Genomic DNA, 18,766 nt, shown 5'->3' on the forward strand with positions numbered 1-18,766 from the left:
TGACTATGGCCCAGGGACCTGTTGGAGTATCTGCTACCATGGAAGTTGTCTTGGCCCCCAAAGTAGATGTTCTTTGCAATGGTGGTCTCCTTTTGGGTTTTTATTTCTGTGGGAAGAGGAGAAAACTAGGAATCTTAAAGTCCAGAAAATATCTGGAGAGATCTGAGAGAAAAAGTGAGAAAATGTTTTATTCATTAAAATATATTAAGATATTTAATTTGTAGAATAAAAAATTTTTTTAGCTTTAAAAATGGCAAAAATTTCTCTAAAAATAATACATCAGGGAACATCTTTATACAAAGCTCACAATTCCACAATTTCAACCATGGCGTCCAGTGCAGCCAGGGCATTTCTGGAAGCCCTTCATTGTCCCAGTGACCCGCACATCCATGGCAGAGACTCCCAGCGGTTCCCAACCCTGGCTGCACATTACAGTTTCCAGGAGAGAGGTCTGAAAATGCTGACGCCTGGGCCCCACCTCCACAGGTTCTTACTGAATTTGCCTGAGGTGCCGCTCAGGCATTGATGTGATTTAATGTCCTTGTATGATTGTTCTACACAGCCAGTTGGGAACCTCCAGTCTTATGGTTATTGTGTAAGAACAGAAGGAAGATGAGAGAGGCCAGATTAAGAAACGGAAGAATTTTATTGTCTCTCACTACATGCTGGTGCATATTACTTGGATCCAGACTCAGTGGGCTGCTGCCAACTTTTGGACGGGATTGAGGTGCTCAGACCTCAGGACTGACTCAGATGGGGTGGGGGACAGTGCATCTTCAGAAACTGGCTGCAGAGTGCATTGTGGGACCTGTTGAACCAATCCCTCCTGAAACATGGTGGCTAGTGCATGACTCCAACCCAGACTGATTTTGGGTTTGTTTTTTTCAGCCTTCCTCAATTTCCTTTTCTGGTTTGCCTGCTTGAGTCTATTGGGGACTCCAAGACCAGCAGGCAGAGGAAGTAGATAACCTTGGCTTGGATTCCTTTCCTTGAGCAAGATGTGTAAGGTCTCTAAGCTTCAGTTGCTGCATCTGTAGAATGGGGATGACAATACTACCTCCTTCACAGAGGTAGATCCCCCTGGTGGCTCAGACGGTAAAGAATCTGCCTGCCAATGCAGGAGACACAGGTTCTATCCCTGGGTCGTGAAGATCCCCTGGAGAAGGAAGTAGCAACCCACTCCAGTATTCTTGCCTGGAGAATTCCATGGACAGAGGAGCCTGGCAGACTACAGTTGATGGGGTCGCCAAGAGTCAGACGTGACTGAGTGACTAGTACTTCCACTTCACAGAGGTAGAGGTTAAACAAGAAAATATGTGCACATTGTCTCACACATAGTAACTCAACAAATTGTCATATACTCTTTTATGCTAAGATTGAATATTTCTTCCAATTCTGAATATTTGCTATAATCTCATATTGTGATAGAACCTGGTGTGTTATGTTCACTAAATCAGGATGACTTTTAATTACATTTACAAATCAGTTAAATTAGGAAATTAGTGATTTAGCAGGAAAAAAGAAAGGCAATCTTTAAATATTAATATGCCCAGCATCGTAATTTCAGCAAACTAAGTGCTTGACGGATATTTTATATAACTTACTAAACAAAGTAAATTTCAGGTTTGTGAAGGTTGTCAAAAGAATATTAAATGTGTTTTCATTTTTTCCAAAATACTTGTCCATTTTGTGTGGAAGCAACAGAATCCTGGAATTTGAGGAGAGGTTCTTTACAAGCCAGAGTAATTGACTTTAGAAATGGATGTAGGAAACTCTATAGTTGTGATCATGGAGCAAAAAGCAACATTTTATAGCCCAAGGAGTTGTTAGGAAATGAGGTCCCAGGCCTAGGGGAGGATAAATTTTCAGTGATGATGTGATATTTGGGGACAGTTTTATTTTTAATTTATCTTTTTAATTACAAAAGTGATAACTATGTACCCAGTTTGAATGTTTCTGAAGTGTTTAACATAAAAAGTGCAAATCTCCTACTCCTCAGAAACAACTGATGTTAACATTTAAGTGTCTCCTGACCTTATCCTGTGACAACCCAAATAGCTGTGCACCACATACTCACATGTGATTTAAAAATTACCAACATGGGATGCTGTTTTACAAATCGCTTTTGGGATATTCTCCAGGAACCTCTTTGGCCAACATTTCCCAAAGTGTATTTGATGAAATTCTCCTCACTAATGGTACTCTGAGAAAAAAGAGTAATGTGGTCAAGTCAGTCCAGGCCTGTGGTCAAGTCAGTCCAGGCCTGTGGTTAAGTGAGTTCAGCCTCAGTCCCCCTCTTGATGATTCACAATGTGTAATAGCATATTAAAGGCTCTGACAAGGCCTGCACTAAAGAAACCTAAGTTGATTTTCTTAACAGGGTTTCCCTGAATTCTTTTTGTTAGCCCGTTTTAACCGATGATAAGTTTTTAGAAGCGCTATTTTAGGCATTCCTTACCAACCTTCCCTCCATCTCCTCCTGCTCCTCCAACTGCAGCCTCATGGGGTAGGCAGGAAGAAAAAAGCTCATCCGCTCGTTTAATTAACAAAACGTGTGCTCCTACTAGGTGCCAAGCGTGTGATAGATGCTGAAGCTCTGGTAATGTGTAGACTCTGCCCTGGGAGGCTCCAGCACAGGTCTGGTATTAGTCACACAGGATGGTGTGCGCCTGGGCCTGTGGGGCGGCAGCAGGGATCCTCCACAGCTGTGAGCCCGGGAGGAGCAGCTCAGACTCTCCCCACCCCTTCAACACGTCGCCCATCCCTCTCCCCCCACACTTTGTTAGGCTATAAATAGTGGTGCCTGACCCAGCTGGCATGATGCCATCTGTTTGCTTTCTCTGCGTGTGTCAGCCCTGCTCCCAGACCACTGGGCTTCAGACGCTGGGGAGAGCTGACAGGAGTTGGGGTCCCACGCTTCCAGCAGAAGACAAGGACAGACGGTTGGACTGGAGCATGCTTCAGGTTTCCAGATGGGTATTTATTTGAAGTTTTAGGTGGTTTAAAAGAGCTTTCTAAGTGAGGAAGATTGGGGGTGGGTGAGGGAATGAATGTGTATATTTGGGGGTCAGAGAGGTGAAGAAAGTCTGTTTGTATGAGGTCAGATAGGAAAAAAGTAAACTGTCATGATGCTAAAGCGTACTTACCAGCAGAGAGCTGGAGTTGTTTGCTGTGTTAGCGCGTGTGCACACGCACGTGTGTGTGTGTGTGTGTGTGTTGCCTGTCCTAGAGGCACTGAGTGTACAAGCCCAGAGCAGGGTGCCTGCGAAGCCTGGGAGGCAGGGTCTGGCCCCTGAGGTATTTACCTGTTGTTAAACCTCTTTTGTTGAAATACCAGAAGCGAATCTGCAACAGGGATCAGACTAATGGAAGGCCTTCCTCAAGTAACCCTAAAGGAAGTTACTCAGATTGAATGAGTTGCTGTCATTTATTGAAAAGCTGCTTCGTATCAATTGTTACTCTAGATAATTCGCCAATGTGATGGTTTTGCTTCAGCATTCTTGTGTGAGAGATTTTATTGTCCCGTGTCAAAATGCCTCCTCCTGAATGTCGGGGTCAGGGTTTCCTGCTTGCAGGAGAGTCTAGGAGAGACACTGCCACTTTCACAGGGCAGTTGGGTCAGAGGCCAACTGAAAAGAGGCAGCTTCTGATCCCGTCAGGCCCTGACTTAGCAGTTCAGCCATTTTGCCCCGTGGCTCAGCTTTTCAGTTGAATGCTTCCGATTTCCTGCCGGCATGCACGAGCTTGTTAAGGGGGGGCACGTGTGTCTGTGTGTTAGGGGTTGATGTGTGAGTGTGTGTCCATGTGTTGGCGTTGGGGCTGGTTTTGCCCAGCACTTGGCTTGAATCAGCCCCAGAAGCACACAGGTCAAGAAGTGGCAGCCTGAGTCTCATCACTCTGGGTCACAGAACCTGAGACCAGTTTTGAGTCTTGAGGAAGGTACGGGTGTGGGGCCTTGGTTGCTAATCATGAGGAAGGGGCATAGAAATCGACTGCAGGTGGCCGCTTAGTTGGAATTGGTGGTAATTATGCTGCCTAACAGAGTAAATCAGTATTTTCAACACCCATCAAAGTCCTAAGAAAAAGTTCCTTCTTGACTATGTGACTATACTTTTCTCTCCTCTCTACCATACCCTTTCACTTTTTTTGTCTCCTGTTGTTGTTCATTCACTCAGCAGGTCTTTGCTGAATACCTAGTGTTAGACACTGAAGATGCCCCTGTAATAAGATCACCGACATTCCTGATCCCTGAAGCCTTTGGTCCAGTAGCCAGTAAACAATTAACGCTGATACATGCAGTGTGACAAGAGCTTCTGGGCAACTGCTGCCTGACGTAGAGTGGATGCTGGGGACGTGCCTGGCGAAGGGAAGCCAGTTTCCTTGGGTGCCTGCTTCTCCTCACACTCTCTTCCCTTCTCCCAGGACAAATCTCCCAGGACTATGCTAAGAATGAGCATGGATGATGGGAAGGGGGATTCTTTTAGCACTTGTGAAAAGGACTAAGTTGGAGGACTGACCTTCTGTGCTGTGCTGGGCCTGAGTGTACACATGTGTGTGTGTGCATGTGCTCAAGTGTGTGCCACATTTTTTTGTCATGACTGATGCCTTTGCTAGTAGTTCTGGTTCTTTGCCTGCACTTTATAAAACCCAGTCTGTCTTTGATCTTTTCTCGAGGCCCTGCTGCATTGAGTAAAGTAGAAAGATGTTGTCAAAGTGAATACTGACTAGGTGCCAAGTTCTTTAAGGGTGGAAAACTGCCTGGTTTTCTCTCCATCCCCTCCATCCTCCATACAGTGCGTGGCACCTAGTGGGTGCTTAGTGTGGTTTTACTGAATTGACCTGAATCCTGCTCTAAGCCCACCCTGGGATTTGTACCTCTTGTCAGGAGTGACTTTGGCGTTGCCAGCTGTTTTATCTTCTCCATTCAACATGAACACTAGGCAAAGCAGCCTTGTCTGTCTTACTCTTCTTTGGAGCCAAATCCTGTTATTTTCTGGATTGTTTGTGAAAAATGCCTTTTCTGTGGTTCTGTGTATGTTGCAGACTTGCTCTCGGGTGTATTTCCTGGGATAATACATCCTGTTCTTCCCAGGGCTCCGTTGTCTCAGTGGGCACCTTTCAGCGGACTCCGTGTTCTGGCCTTCTTCTCTCCAGCCGGCTTATGATAGCAAGGTTTGTGTTCACACACGGCTCACTTGTCCAAAGTCCTTTGTCCTAAGAGATAGGACTTAAGCTGTTAAGATCTGCCTTGAGTGCTGTTCGGGTCTGGGACTGGTTTATGTACTGTTGGTGCAGTCTCCCGGAGCTCTAATTAACTCCTTTTACATTGGATCTCGCATCAGCCATGGACATCAAAAGCCTTGGCGGCGGATGCTCCCGTTTCCGCTCCAGTCACTGTTAACCATTTTACTTTATTGTTTACTTGTTTGGCTATAGCCTGGGCCATAAGCTGTGATTACAAACAGGTGCCAAAAGAGCAGGTAGGTTGTTGTGGCTTTGTGCGCTAACTGATGAGTTTGGAGGTGGGCTCCATTCTGGGGCTGGAAGTGAGGGGAGGGTCACAGAGGGGCTGAGGGTGTGTTTTCCTTTCCATAAACACTTCTCCATAAATTCTTGTCCCAAATGACCTGCTGTCTGACAGGGATCTTTCCCTTTTCTCTGCGAACAAGTAGAGACACCACAGAGAAATTATCATCATTATCATCATTATCATCATCAAGAAAGTGCAGAGAGAGGGCATAAACGGGGGGATGGCAGGAGAGGTTATTAGCTTAAGTGATGTAAATGTTGACTAGTGTTGGGTGGAGATGGAGAGGCTAGAATTGTCTTGCCACAAACTTGGGAATTATAGTACGTCTGAGGATCTCCTATCTCATCAGGCTGTTGTGAGGTTCTGTGGAGCATTATAGAATGCGTGTGTTACTGCTTTTTTCCAACAAAGAATATTTCTTGAACTTCTGATGCATGTGTTGTAGGGCAGCAACATCACGCCGTTGCTTCATTGTGTACAGCTTACGAGGAACAATGAGCAAAGAGAACATGGCACATGTGTCTGGAGTTCAAATGCAACGTGTCCTTGAGTCTTAAAGGACATTCATCTCAAAGCCCACCAGGTGGCAATGCCACTGTTGGAAATGAGACCTGCAGTGAGTGGCTTTCAGTGGAAAATACTAAGCAATTTACCCAGAGGCAGCCCCCTATCAAGGGTGGAAGTGGCAGAGCTCCTAGCCAAACCCGAGGTTCTCCAGTACCTGATCCTACAGAGTTTCAGTGTTGGCACTGAGTAGAGAAGCTCTGTCTATGATACAAATTTCAGATGAGCCCTAATGTCCTTTTGCAGTAAAGCATCGAGAGGGGTTTTCATAACCTCTCTCCCCATCTCTAAATGGAACAGTAGCACTCCCTGGGCTGTGGCAGTGATCATGTGTGTGCACCCTAGCACTGGGCTGGGCACAGAGTGTGTGCTCAGCATATCCAGTGGCCTTACCCACAGCTCTGCTCTCCTACCCTCCCCACGCTTTCTGTTCAGGCCTCAACTTGTCCTCTTTCTCACTTAACAGCTTTCTTTCTCCTTCTCCCATCCCTCTCTGCTTGCCTCCTTCCACACTGGCCTCAAGCTCAGGCCATGTTGACACTGGCTAGATGAAACCCAATCACAGTATCATCCTAGATGAGATTCCTTGCAGTTCAGGGGCTGCAGGAAACCTGAAGTTTGAGGCTTAGTTGGGTGTTTGTTCTTCTTATCTCTGCTCCCAAAATAAAGAAGGCTCTTGAGTGAAACCTCAAGAGCATGTGCTGGGGCACTTGGCCTTCCACAAGGGCTGCCTACTCATCCAAGGGCCATTTGGGTTTGAAAAATAAAGGCCACCGTTAAAGTCGTTTCCCCGTAGAAAAACCCCTTGGTTCCACCACTGATAAACGTGTCTCTGTACATTCCTTCTATAGGTGCATGGGTCAGATTAACGTTTTTTCTCAATCCCAAATTTCTGATCTGAATAAACCCTTTGGTTCAGCAGACATTGACTGAGCCCCTAATGTGCCAAGGCTTTTCTAGGTGCTAGGGTTACTGAGATGAATTGGACACATCCTTGCCTTCGGGAAGTTTATATTCTGGGAAAAGAGACACATCACAGACAGACAAATCCACATATCATCATGGAAATGTTGCAGGAGGTGTGCAAACTGCTGTGGAAGCTGGGGTGAGAAATAGTCACTGGAGGCATTATACAGTGACGTGGAGGTCAGTTTTGAAGGATCATGAAGGGAGAAGATGTTTCTGGGAGAAGGAAAGTGTGAAAAAGCAGCTTGCCCAGGGTTTAGGACTTGTGGGAGGAAGACAAGGGGGAGGTTGACTGCAGCCCAGTTATAAAGAGCCTGCAAGGTTGTGTGAAGGAGTTTGAACCTTATTTAGTCATATTTCAAGTTTGGGAAGCTATCAAAGATGTGAATCTTATTAGCTCATTTGCTTGTTTGTTTTTAACTGAACTCAAAAGGAGAAAAAAATCAGTCCTAATTCCTTCACATTTTCAAATCAACTTTGAAATCAGCTTTTATTTGTTTCATATTCCCTTCCAGGCCCCTCCCCCAAGTGCTTGAATGCTTTTAACAAAATGAGATCTGTTTTTTTCCTTAATATCTTTTAAACATTTTTCATGTTGCTACTTGATCTAATTATCACTTTTAATGGCTGCACAGTAGTCCATCGGTTATTCCACCTTAACTTATTTAAATCAGTATGGTAGAGCGAAAAGAGTTTTTAAGAGTCAGCCAGACCTCGTTCAAATCTTAACTCTCTGGTTTGCCATCTGTGTGATCTTGGACAAAATATTAAATCACTCTGAGCTTTAATTTCCTCATTTATAAAATGGTTGTACACCTGCTGTACAGGGCCATTGTGAGAATTATATCAAACCAGGCAAATTATGGATTGTGGCCTATAGGAGGCATTGCTCAGTGAATGGTAGTTGTTCACTGGTCATCTTTAGAAGATGTAAAGATGACATCTGTTTGGTTGAGCTTGATGTTCTAGAAGGAAGGTAGGTGACAATGTGGAGGCTTGTTGGTTGGGCAGAGGAAAATCAGGGAGCCAGTTTGAGGGCCTTCAACACGCACTGTCTGATACACAGTAGCCACTAACACATGTGCCTACCGAGTGCCTGAGTAGTGGCTAGTCTGTGCTGGTATGTGTAGTACATAGAAGACATACACTAGATTTAGGAGACTTGGTATAAGACAAAATATAAACACTATTAATAATTTTATATTGACTATGTGTTGATAATATTCTGGATATATTGTGTTAAAAAAGATATTATAAAATGATTTCTACTTGATTTTTCAGTGTGGCCACTAGAAAATTTTAAACACTGTATGTGGCTTGCATGGTGTTTCTCTGGTTGCTCCGACCAGAGTTAGAGTCCACAGGACCAATCAGATACTGGGGTAGGGGATCGGGGAGTGGTTGGGGGAGCTTGGAGACAAGGATATGTCCCAGGTTGGGTAGCTAAGTGGATGGTGAATCGTTTCATTGTTTTGGGTAAGACTGGGGAAGAGTAGATGGGTTTGAGTCCGTGTTTGGAGGAGAAGCAGGGAGTTCCTCTGAGCAGTGAAATGAAAAGTATTGGTCTGGACCAGAGAAGCTGTCCCTGCTTTCCTGAAGAGCTGCCATTCTGGTCTCGCCACATCACACACGTCGTGGTGAGATTACTGACCAAAGTGTTCACTGCTGGGAGGGCTGGGAAGAGCGTGGCCGCTCTGCTGCGCTCCCCAAGCACTCCTGCACTGATCTGTCCTGGAACCCCAGCTGTTCCCATTTGCTCCTTTGTGGTGACCCCCAGGTGTTCCCACACACTCCTCTGTAACACATGCAATGTGTGGAGTCAGAAAAACCAGGAATAGGACTCTGTACAGGAGTCTTCTGTTCCAATAGGAACAGAAGTTGGAGGGGAAGTTTGCTCTGCAGGGAGTGCAAGCGCCCAGGGTCCTGGTCAGCCCTGTGCAGTTGTGTGTCGTCACCTACTCTGATTCATGGTCTTCAGGCCTTTGCTGCTACTAAGTCACTTCAGTCGTGTCCGACTCTGTGCGACCCCATAGACGGCAGCCCACCAGGCTCCCCCGTCCCTGGGATTCTCCAGGCAAGAACACTGGTGTATGGGTCCCTAATGAATGGATTAGATGGATACGATGCTGAGACTGACTTCTGGTAGCATTTCAGAAAACCAAATGCTATTTAGGTTTTGGAACTAGGAATTGAAAGTGTACCTGGCTCTGGAAATATCCACTGTACTATTTCCTGAAGGGTTGCTGGGATACAGGGCCTTGGAATCAAAAGCAAAGAAAAATGATGAGAACTTTTATATACTCTCCTACAGTCTTGCCCAATTTCACCTCCCCCCACCACCTGCCCTGGGGGTTGAGCTTAAGAAACCACAGATTTTTGATGGCATTTCAGCGGGGAGTAGAACAGAGCAAGCTTGGAGGACAAAAACAAACCACAGCAAGCACTGGCATCTGCCTTGGTTTGAACAGTTTTATCTGGCCTAGCCTGCTTGACTTTGGGCGAGGCAGGCGACAAAAGGGCCGTATAGTAGGTGCTAGCATCACTCTTGCAGGGGCAATCCTAGCAAAGGTGCAGCAGCATTTTGCTTTTTTTTTTTTTAAAGCCATTGTTACCCACCCAGACCCTGCTTGTAGTTGTCAGTTGGGTTAGGAGTTTCAAGTTCTTGGTTGGGGCTAGTACAACTCTAGGAGCATGTACATGGTTCATTCCTTCAATCACTGTTCGCTGAGCTCTTCCTGTGTGCCAGACCATGGGATTAAAATTTTAACTGTAGGAGAGATTGTACAAGTTTTTATAGTCTTCCTTTGGTTTTATTTTCTATCTTGATTCTAAATTTGTGATTTTTCATGGTCACAGAACAAAAGCCTATGTTTCACAACTTACAAAACTGATTCTTTATTCTTTAGGAATTCTATCAGAGCTTGGGCACCAGTTTCATTTTTTCTGAGAAGCTGAAATGTACTCTGTTCTCTCCTTACCATCTCTCCCCTCCTTCCCTTCTCAGCCCTGAGGAAAGATCACCTCTGGTCTCAGGGAGCCCCAAGTCTCACTTCTGGCCGATATACTCACGACAAGGCTTCATCTGCTAGACAACCCACTCCATTGACTTGGAGGCCCCATATGCCCTTAGTTTGGCTGTGGCAGACCACAGGCAGCACCAGACCAGCCAGGGGAGAAAGTGGACCCCAGCTTGGCAGGCTGGTGTGTCCTCCTTTACAAACCCCTACAGCGATTTATTTGTAAAGTGGTTTCATCCTATTGCAAAATTTGTGACTTTTTCAAGGCAACTGTGGAGAGCTAGGAATTGACTGCAGGCTTGATAGCTCAGGGAGGTAGGTGTTGCTGATTTGAATGCCCTTAAACTGACTGGGATGGGTGCTGGGGGATAGGTAGGTAGGGGTGGATACCTAGGCATAGAAAGCTGAATGAGCAGGAAGGAGTCTGTGGACCGAGGCCCTGGTGGGCCATGCCCACCCACCACACGGTCTCTCCACACGGGCACGGACTGCACACACCTGCGACACCACGTGCCCCAGGCCCTGCACAGATGCTGCTCTGCTCTCTGGGGAGCTCCCACTCCTTACCTCTTGCTGCCAAGCCCAGGCCCCATCTCAGCATCACCTCACTTCCTCCCTCCTGCCTTTCTGCCAGCTCAGACCTCTCTAGATTAGAGCTCTCTGGGGACCCAGTCCTTTTAAAAAGAAAGAAAGAAGGAAAAAGGGAGAAAAAACAGAAAGAAAGAATGAAACTAGACCGAAGAGGCAGTGGTGCCTTGAGCTATCTCACTGCATTACAATGAATATGGACTCTATTAAGCTCCGTTCTGCCTGTTAGTGTTTCCCCGGGCAACACAGCCCCCATATGGCAAGCATGCAGCAGATTAGGGGAGGCCCCTGGGCCTCAATGAAGGCCGGGGGCTTGACTGGCAGTTGAACCCCCTCCACACCTCCCCCTACTCCTCACACTTGACACTGCCTGTGTTTATCTAAAGCAAGGAGGGGGGGCCATTTGGAAGGTTTTTGTCCTGCTCTGAGAGAAGGGAGAGGAGGCTGGAGGTGCGGGGTGGAGGAGGGGGGCGTTGTGGAAGGCTGTAGAGGTGGGGTGGAAGGGATAGGCGAGGAGGAAAGGCCTCATAAATATTCAAGAGGAGCCCTGAATGGAGAGAGAGAAATAAAGCAGATGGAATTCGTGTTAAAGAACAGCACAATCACCCTGTTTTGAGCCCTCCAAAAACAAAAAAAAAGAAAAGGGAATGGCCTTCTAGGAGTGTAGGAGCTGCGTTTATCCAATTAGCAGGGTTGTCAAATTGAATTTATATGGAATAGGGGTGGGGGGAGTGAGAAGCGAGTGTGGAAGAAAGGAAGTGGTTTTCCTTTTCTCTCTTTTCCACTTTGGCAATAAGGTTTGTAGAGTTTTTTCACCCATCTTTCTCTCTTTAAAAGTAGATTAAAAAAAAAAAAACAACTCTTTGAGGAAATGAGGCCATTTCAGGAAAAGATATATGTGATAAAGAAATGAGATCCCTTAGTAACTTTTTCCTCATACAGTGGAGGTGGGAGAGGATTAAATTGTCTAGTGGGCAAATCAAGAGACCAGACCTCTTTACTTGAAGGCAGAAATAGCTTCTCTCTGAGGGGGGGATTCCTCCCAGATACTGTGTCCAGACTCTTCCTTTCCCCTTGCCTGGATGGGAAAGGAATCTACCTCCCAGAGAAGAAAGAAGCTCTGTCCATGTTGGTTAGCAGCTTGTTTAAAATTTTGGGTTCGATGTGAATTGGGATTAGCTAATCTCCTCAAAATGCCTCTGATTATATACTCCTCTTCTCAGAACCATCATAGTTGCCTTCTGCCTATGATGTTAATTTCCATCTCTTCTTCCTAGTCTTCTGTGGCATGACCCAATCTCAATTTCTTCATTGCCCCTTCTCATTCCTTTAGAATGGTCCCCATAGTGGGGTGCAAACTCCAAAGGGGAAATGCAAGATATTCCATTAAGGCACTGGAAGAAAATAGTAGAGATTCTTTTAAAGGTTTATTTCTGTCCACAGAAGGAATAGGAAAGACATTCCATTTTTCTGATATTTAGTATCAGGATTGATGATCATGCTTTTAGTCTATACATTGGGCAGAGATCCTCATTGCTTGGAAGGCGTGACCTCAGTCCATTCATCATTCAGTCCCCAGCTCTCCTGTTCTCTGTTAAGTGGATTTACAGATTATATTATTTAGTTTTAACTAAATTAACCCTCACAGTCTCTTCAAGTGGCTCGAAGAGATTGCTGCAAAGAAACTAGGTTGAAGAGTATGCTGATAATCCAGGCACTTGCAAACAGGATGAAAACAGCAGAGCTGACCCTTCTCAAGTCACATTAGGAGGTAAAAACAGTAATACTGGAATCACATCTGATGAGAACTCAACAAATTAACATTCAAGCAGTCCCTTTGAAAGAGATTACATCCATATCATTAATGATAAATCTAATCCTAAATAGGCTTTCTGCCTTAAGGTACTAGCTTAATGATATTATAAGACAGTCATGATTAACATGTCATTAAAATATGGTTTCACTTTTACCTACTCTTAAATTTTAGTTTGGCAGTATGTGCATTTTATTTGTAAATAAATATGTGTGTATTAGGGATATTTGCCCAGAACATTTTTCTCATGAGGGAGCAAAATCAGAAAGGTTAGGAGACCACTGTTGAAGAGAAGTGTCTACTTGATGCACCGGCCTCCAAACAGACCCTTCCCACCAGGTTAGTGTCACCCTCCACATGCCCTCCAGCTCTTTACATATACATATCTCAGAAAGCCCAGTTTCAAACCCAGTATCCAGAAAAACTTTTCCTGAAGGCCTAGAATTGAAAACGCTTTCCTCCCTCTGATCTCATTTGCCACTTCCCATTTGTGACTAAATTGGTGACCCATTAAGGTTTTGGAGTACATAATGCTGAAATTGTTAGATGAGAGTAATCTCAAAACTTCAGTGGTTCTATGCAACAATGATTTATTCTGTCGCAGACTGTGCTGTCTTCTTCCATCTTGTAGCTGTGCTTTCTGCAACACGGGATGTGGTCCATTGGCAGTGGAAGGAGGGATAAGCAGTCCCCCTGTTCTTTAGCTCTTAACTGTCTTGGCCTGGAAGTAACCGAACATGCTCACTTACACATCAATGGCCGGCACTTGTCCCATGGTCACGTGGCCCTAAGCCAACTGCAGAGCAGGCCACGAAATGAGGAGTTAAAGGATATTTGCACTGATTGACCCATGTTCCAAGCTTTATTTTAAGCTTCTCAGGACAGAATCCATCTTCTAGTACAGTACCTTGCATTTGTTGTTTTCTGTCGCTAAGTCATGTCTGACAGTGACCTCATGGACTGTGGCCTGCCAGACTCCTCCTCTGGTCTCCACTGTCTCCTGGAATTGGCTCAAATTCATATCCTATAGATGGTGGTCTATAGGATAGGTCACGGTGATATTTTTTTCTTCTCAGTAGTTATAATAATATTGTAGTACACATAGTTTTTTTAAATAGAAAACACATGCACAAACTTTGGATAAGGAATAAGCTAGAAACATATCAGAAGCTGGCTAGAGCATGACTCATGCTTAGGACCATCTAACCACTGTTGTTCTTCCCTGTGTGATCTCAGAGTGGTCTGGGTAGATGTTCCAGATACTAGTTTTGAACTGTGTTGCCTAATGTGGTAACCACTAGCCCTATTGGTTAATGTAAAATTAAAAATTAATTTCTTTAGTCTTACATTGGCAGGTAAAGAACTCACCTGCCAATGCAGAAGAGATTTAAGACACGAGTTTTGATCCCTGGGTGGGGAAGATTCCCTGGAGGGGGGCATGGCAACCCACTCCAGTATTCTTGCCTGGAGAATCCCATGGACGGAGGAGCCTGGCAGACTACAGTTCGTGGGGTCGCAGAGAGTCAGATATGACTAAAGTGACTTATCATAGCAAACATTAGCCACACTTTAAGTACTTAATTGCCACAAGTGCCAGTGGCTACCTAGCAGTTTGGACAGTACAAATATAGAACATTTTCATCATTGCAGAAAATTCTATTGAAGGCATTCTTGTGAAGAACAATAAGAGATTGTTCTAGATTGGAATCTAAATGGTAAAAGAATGAAAATGACGACACAGAAAGTTATTCTTGTAGCTAATGATCCAGGTAACATTTTTATGCATAAGGAAGTAAATTCAAAAACATTCTAAATTTGGTTCTAAAAGCAGTTTAAAGCAGTTGGTTAATGTGACCCAGAAAGTCTTTGAGAGGCAACTGTTGGTATAGTAAGAGCGTTGGACTAGGCGTTGGGAGACCTGACTTGCAGTCCTGGATCCCTATTCCTAGTTGGGAGACTGTCCATCAGCTTCTCTGCACCTGGCTTTCCTCATTTAGAACACCAGATACCTGTTAGGTGTTCTCCTGAGGTATTATCTTTTCCTTGTGCATGCATGTGTGCTAAGTTGCTTCAGTCGTGTCTAACTCTTTGCAAAGGACTGTAGCCCACCAGGCTTCTCTGTCCATGGGATTCTCCAGGCAAGAATACTGGAGTGGGTTGCCGTGTCCTTCTCCAGGGGATCTTCCCAACCTAGGGATCGAACCACTTATGTCTCCTGCATTGGCAGGCAGGTTCTTTACCACTAACATCACCTGGGAAGTCCTATCGTTTCCTCAGGTCCCTCCTAATTTAAAATATTTCCCTTTAGTTACATCTGTGGGTAAAAGCTTTTTATGTTGAAAAAAAAAATGCCCTTTCTTAAATGCCCTTCCTAGATCTGCCTACAGTCACGTATTCAGCTGTCTGAGAGTTCAGTTCACTTGTTTGCCCAGGATTTCCCCAGTGTCACTCCTCTGTGCACTCCTCTGTGCACCAGGACCACCCTCCTTCTTGAGACCGAGGGCTGCCAGCCCACACCCTCCAGGCACTCAGCATCACCTTCTCAGGTCAAAACTCTCTGCCTTGGGAAAGGCCTGTCTTAACTCCACAGAGTTGCGAACATACGGAAAAAATGTAACTTGGGGTCAAGAATACTTCTTTTTTCATCTAGCCGGCCCCCATCAGCCAGTGGAATAAGAACATTGTCAGATCTCATTCTTGCCCCTGAAAGGGTGTTTTTAAGAAAGACTCTCATGCGGCATGGGCGATAGAGTGGTGAGCACAGCTGCCTTCCAAAGAAGGACGCTCTGTGCTGTCTGCTGCTCTCCCGTGCAGCTCCTCCTTTTGCTGGTCATGGGACACCCACAGGCGGTGTTTGGCATTTTAGACGCTGGAGGCTTCTCTCTGCGAGAGCTACAGTGCATGGCTGACCGGGGGTGACATGTGGCCTCGGGTGCCCCTGGCTCACTCTCGCTTCCGCCGGCCCTCTTGGGAGAAGGTGGAGCTGGCCTCCTCCAGCTGATGATCGACTCTCGGTTGTTTGTAATTTTCTCTCGCAAAATAAATACTCCAAGGCTGTAATTTCTCGTGCTTGGTCTCAACCTTAGACGTGTATTCTGCTGCTGTTGTTTTTGGAAAGTTTCAGAAACGTCTGCTTGGAGATTATTTCAGTGGGAACATGTATGTCAGCAGTTCAGCTTCTCGGATGCATTTTCTTTTATTTTTCATGTTCAAATAACCCTTAAAAATGGAAAGTACCTAGGCCTCAGTGAGGAAGTCATGTCAAGAATTCGTTTTTCCCTTCGCTCTTCTTCTGATTTTTTTCCCTTGCTCTCTTTTCCTGAAAATATGCAGAGAAAATAAGAAGGATATACACAGACTTTGCATTGCCAAGAAAAATAACAGGCCTTACTGTTGCCTTCACCCAACTTTGAAATTCCACCTTGTTCATTTCACAGTGGGACAAAGTTACACTGCAATTAAGGTACTCCAGTTAAGCCTCACTTGCCTTTTTTTATCATTAAAAAAAAAAGTTCTCAGAAATCTATATTTTTGCAACTATTTTTCTAGACCCAGCCCTCTAGGTCACTTGGTCCAGGAAGTAGCTCAGTTTCCCCAGCTGCTGAGTAAGATGCATCATAGGCTGGGGGACCCCTCCACCTCCATACTGTTGTCAGAGTTTCTCTCTGACACGAAGGAGACCCCACGGGTCCTCTTTGGGCTCATTGAGGGGTACCTGCTTACAACCCTGTCATGGGGATTCATGAGTTAACTCCATTCTCCCTCTTTGGATACCTGCTTGCTCACTCTCTTCCCTCCCCAGCTACATTCTTTCCTCCTTGTTGCTTTTAAAAGCAGGATGGTGTGGCTGGCACCAGTAGTGGGGTCTGTTTCCATTTTGAACCTTATAAATCATGCAGGGTGCAGAAGTAACAGGAATTGTTTGGCTGGCCCTCGTTAAGCAGGAGGGGGTCTAGGCTGAATTTCCTCAGTAAAACCTCTGTCAACTTTACAACCCAAACACCTCCGTGGCCACCATGAGCTAGGGTAAGAAACAGCCATCCTCTCCTCCTCTGTCGGCTTGTCTTCTTCCTGCCCTTTATTACTTTGTCTTCATTCTGCCTCCCTGCTACCTCCTTCCTTCCCTTCCTCCTTTCTTTCTTGGAGCATGGAAAGAGCAGGTCATGAGCAAGCAAGTTCCCTAAAATCCTGTAACTGGTCACTCATGCCATATTCTAGATAAATATGTTATTTCATTGAGGGAAAGTAGAAAATTAAAACTAGGATCTGGGTGATTAAAACTAGTATCTGGACACCAAAGGCTTGCTTTTTGGTTTTTGTGTGTAACTGTATTAATGAACTTTTCCTTAAACAGGGATTCAGGGATTTTACACTGTTAAAATTCCTCATTGCTCTGCGTCATCCTGTTCAGAGTCAGTTCATTAAGCACCCACTGGGTGCAGAAAGCTGGTAGGAAAAAAACATGAAAAGGCTACTATTGTGGTTAAAAGCACAGAACTTTGGAATGAGCCCAACCTGGTTTCATTCCAGGCCTACAGTTATACGACCTTGGGCTAGTTACTTACCCTCTGGAACTCAATTTCCTTGCCTATAAAATGGGGATAATGGTCCCCATCTTATAGAGTGATTCTGAAGATTAAAAGAATACCTCATGAAAAGAGCTCAGCCAGGTACCTGTAGTGGTAACAGGCATGCCTTCCCCAGTCATGCTCGCATCCTTCATTTCACTGTTCTAACAGCATGGATCTATTGGATTGTCTGAAAAAGAGCAGAAACTATCTACACCTAGAAGAAAAATACTTGTCAGGAAAAGTTTAACATTTTCTTTCAAACCTCTTTTAGAAAATGTTCCTGTCCTTTTCCAGAACAGTGGAGGAGACTTGGGGGGTCCTCTGATGTCAAGGATACGAGGCAAAGGGAAGGATTAAAACTCAAGGGGAAAGGACTCTTTCCTAGAAAACATTGCAAACCCCAGTGTAGAGCTGGGTTCAAGATCTGGTTTGGAGGAGTGCTTGTTGGGCAGAGCTATGTAGCCCTGTTCACTCAGCAGCCAGGTGACAAGCTGAAGAGCCAGAGGAACATGGAGAAGAGAAAGGTTTAGGCAGATCTTAAGTACTTCCTAGCACAGAGCAAGAGCCTCAAGCCTACCCTTCAGCCTGTGTGTGAGGAGCGATGGGGGTTGAGAGGCCCAAGACGGGCTCTGACACCAGCCCATGCAGGTAGCCAGAACTCCAGAGACTGTAGAGCTAACACAGCTCTCAGTTGGGCAGCTTAACCCCTCTCTGAGTTTTCATTGTTGACTGTAAGTTTTGGAAAGAGTTGCTGGTTAGATAACTGGTCCAAAAGACTTAGCACTTTGAATCTAAGTCACCCTCCTGGAAATAATTATGAAAACTGCCACGTGTGCATGATTCAGGAAGATGCATCCACTGCCTAGGTCATTGTGATGCTGCCTTCGGGGACCTGAAACTCTGAAGTCTCTCTGCCTGATAGGAGGTTGGCACACCTTCCACGTTGGTCTCATGTTCTTTATAGAGTAGTGAAAAGCACAGACGCAACACCGTGGTTTAGGCTGTGACAGAAGTGTGCATACATTTGCCTCTCTGTGATTTTGATGAATCCTTTAAACACCGTAGCCTAAACGAGGCATGAAAAATAATATTGTGGAAGAGGAGGAATTAAAATTCTCAGCAGGCAAGAAGAGAGTGGCTGATAGCTGAGATCTGTCATCCAGTGGCTGGAGGAGCAGTGCAGTCTGGACCCCAGAGACATGTTCTGGGTGGAGGTGCAACACAGTGTCAGGAGTACAGACTTTGTAGAGATAGAGAACACTAGAATTTCAGCACCAGGGGCAGAGAGAAGAACAGGGGCCTTGGCTGATATGTGATTTTTTTTTTTTTTTTTGGTCTGTGTTTGTGTCTGGGGGTGCAGAGGTTACAGACAAGCTGAGGAGGGTTGGTTGGTTCCAGAAATCAAAGAATGTTAACAGAGATGTTGGTGACGAGCTGGTATGAGTTGAAATACATCTTTCATGAGCCTTGGAGACTTTAGGGATGTTACTTGTTGGTCATAGTAGTCATATCAGTCGCTCAGTCATGTCTAACTCTTTGCAGTCCCACGGACTGTAGCCACCAGTTTTCTTCTGTCCATGGGATTTTCCAGGCAAGAATATTGGAATGGGTTGTCATGTCCTTCTCCAGGGGATCTTCCCAGATCAGGGAAGGCATCGGCAGGTGGATTCTTTACCACTGCACCACCTGGGGGTGTTTGTAACATCACCTAAATGAG

The 18,766-nt window shown here is 45.2% G+C and overlaps 1 protein-coding gene across 17 annotated transcripts in view; it reads left to right on the forward strand.

The window, feature by feature from the left end:
* The window catches only part of BOC (BOC cell adhesion associated, oncogene regulated), a 99,882-nt gene that overhangs the window by 42,471 nt on the left and 38,645 nt on the right, over nt 1-18,766 (forward strand). For 2 of the 17 annotated variants that reach the window (XM_044941822.2, XM_044941840.2), the window contains exon 1: nt 1,228-2,964. The exons of 12 other annotated variants lie outside the window; for them this stretch is intronic. The gene's annotated coding sequence lies outside the window, so the exon portion shown is untranslated. Of the gene's footprint in view, nt 1-1,227; nt 2,977-5,091; nt 5,173-18,766 lie in introns of those variants that run through there. 3 more of the 17 variants (XM_044941842.2, XM_044941833.2, XM_044941844.2) reach the window with 3 other exon arrangements.

The sequence above is a fragment of the Bubalus bubalis genome, chromosome 1 (genome assembly GCF_019923935.1).
Source record: "Bubalus bubalis isolate 160015118507 breed Murrah chromosome 1, NDDB_SH_1, whole genome shotgun sequence".
Lineage (NCBI taxonomy): Eukaryota > Metazoa > Chordata > Mammalia > Artiodactyla > Bovidae > Bubalus > Bubalus bubalis.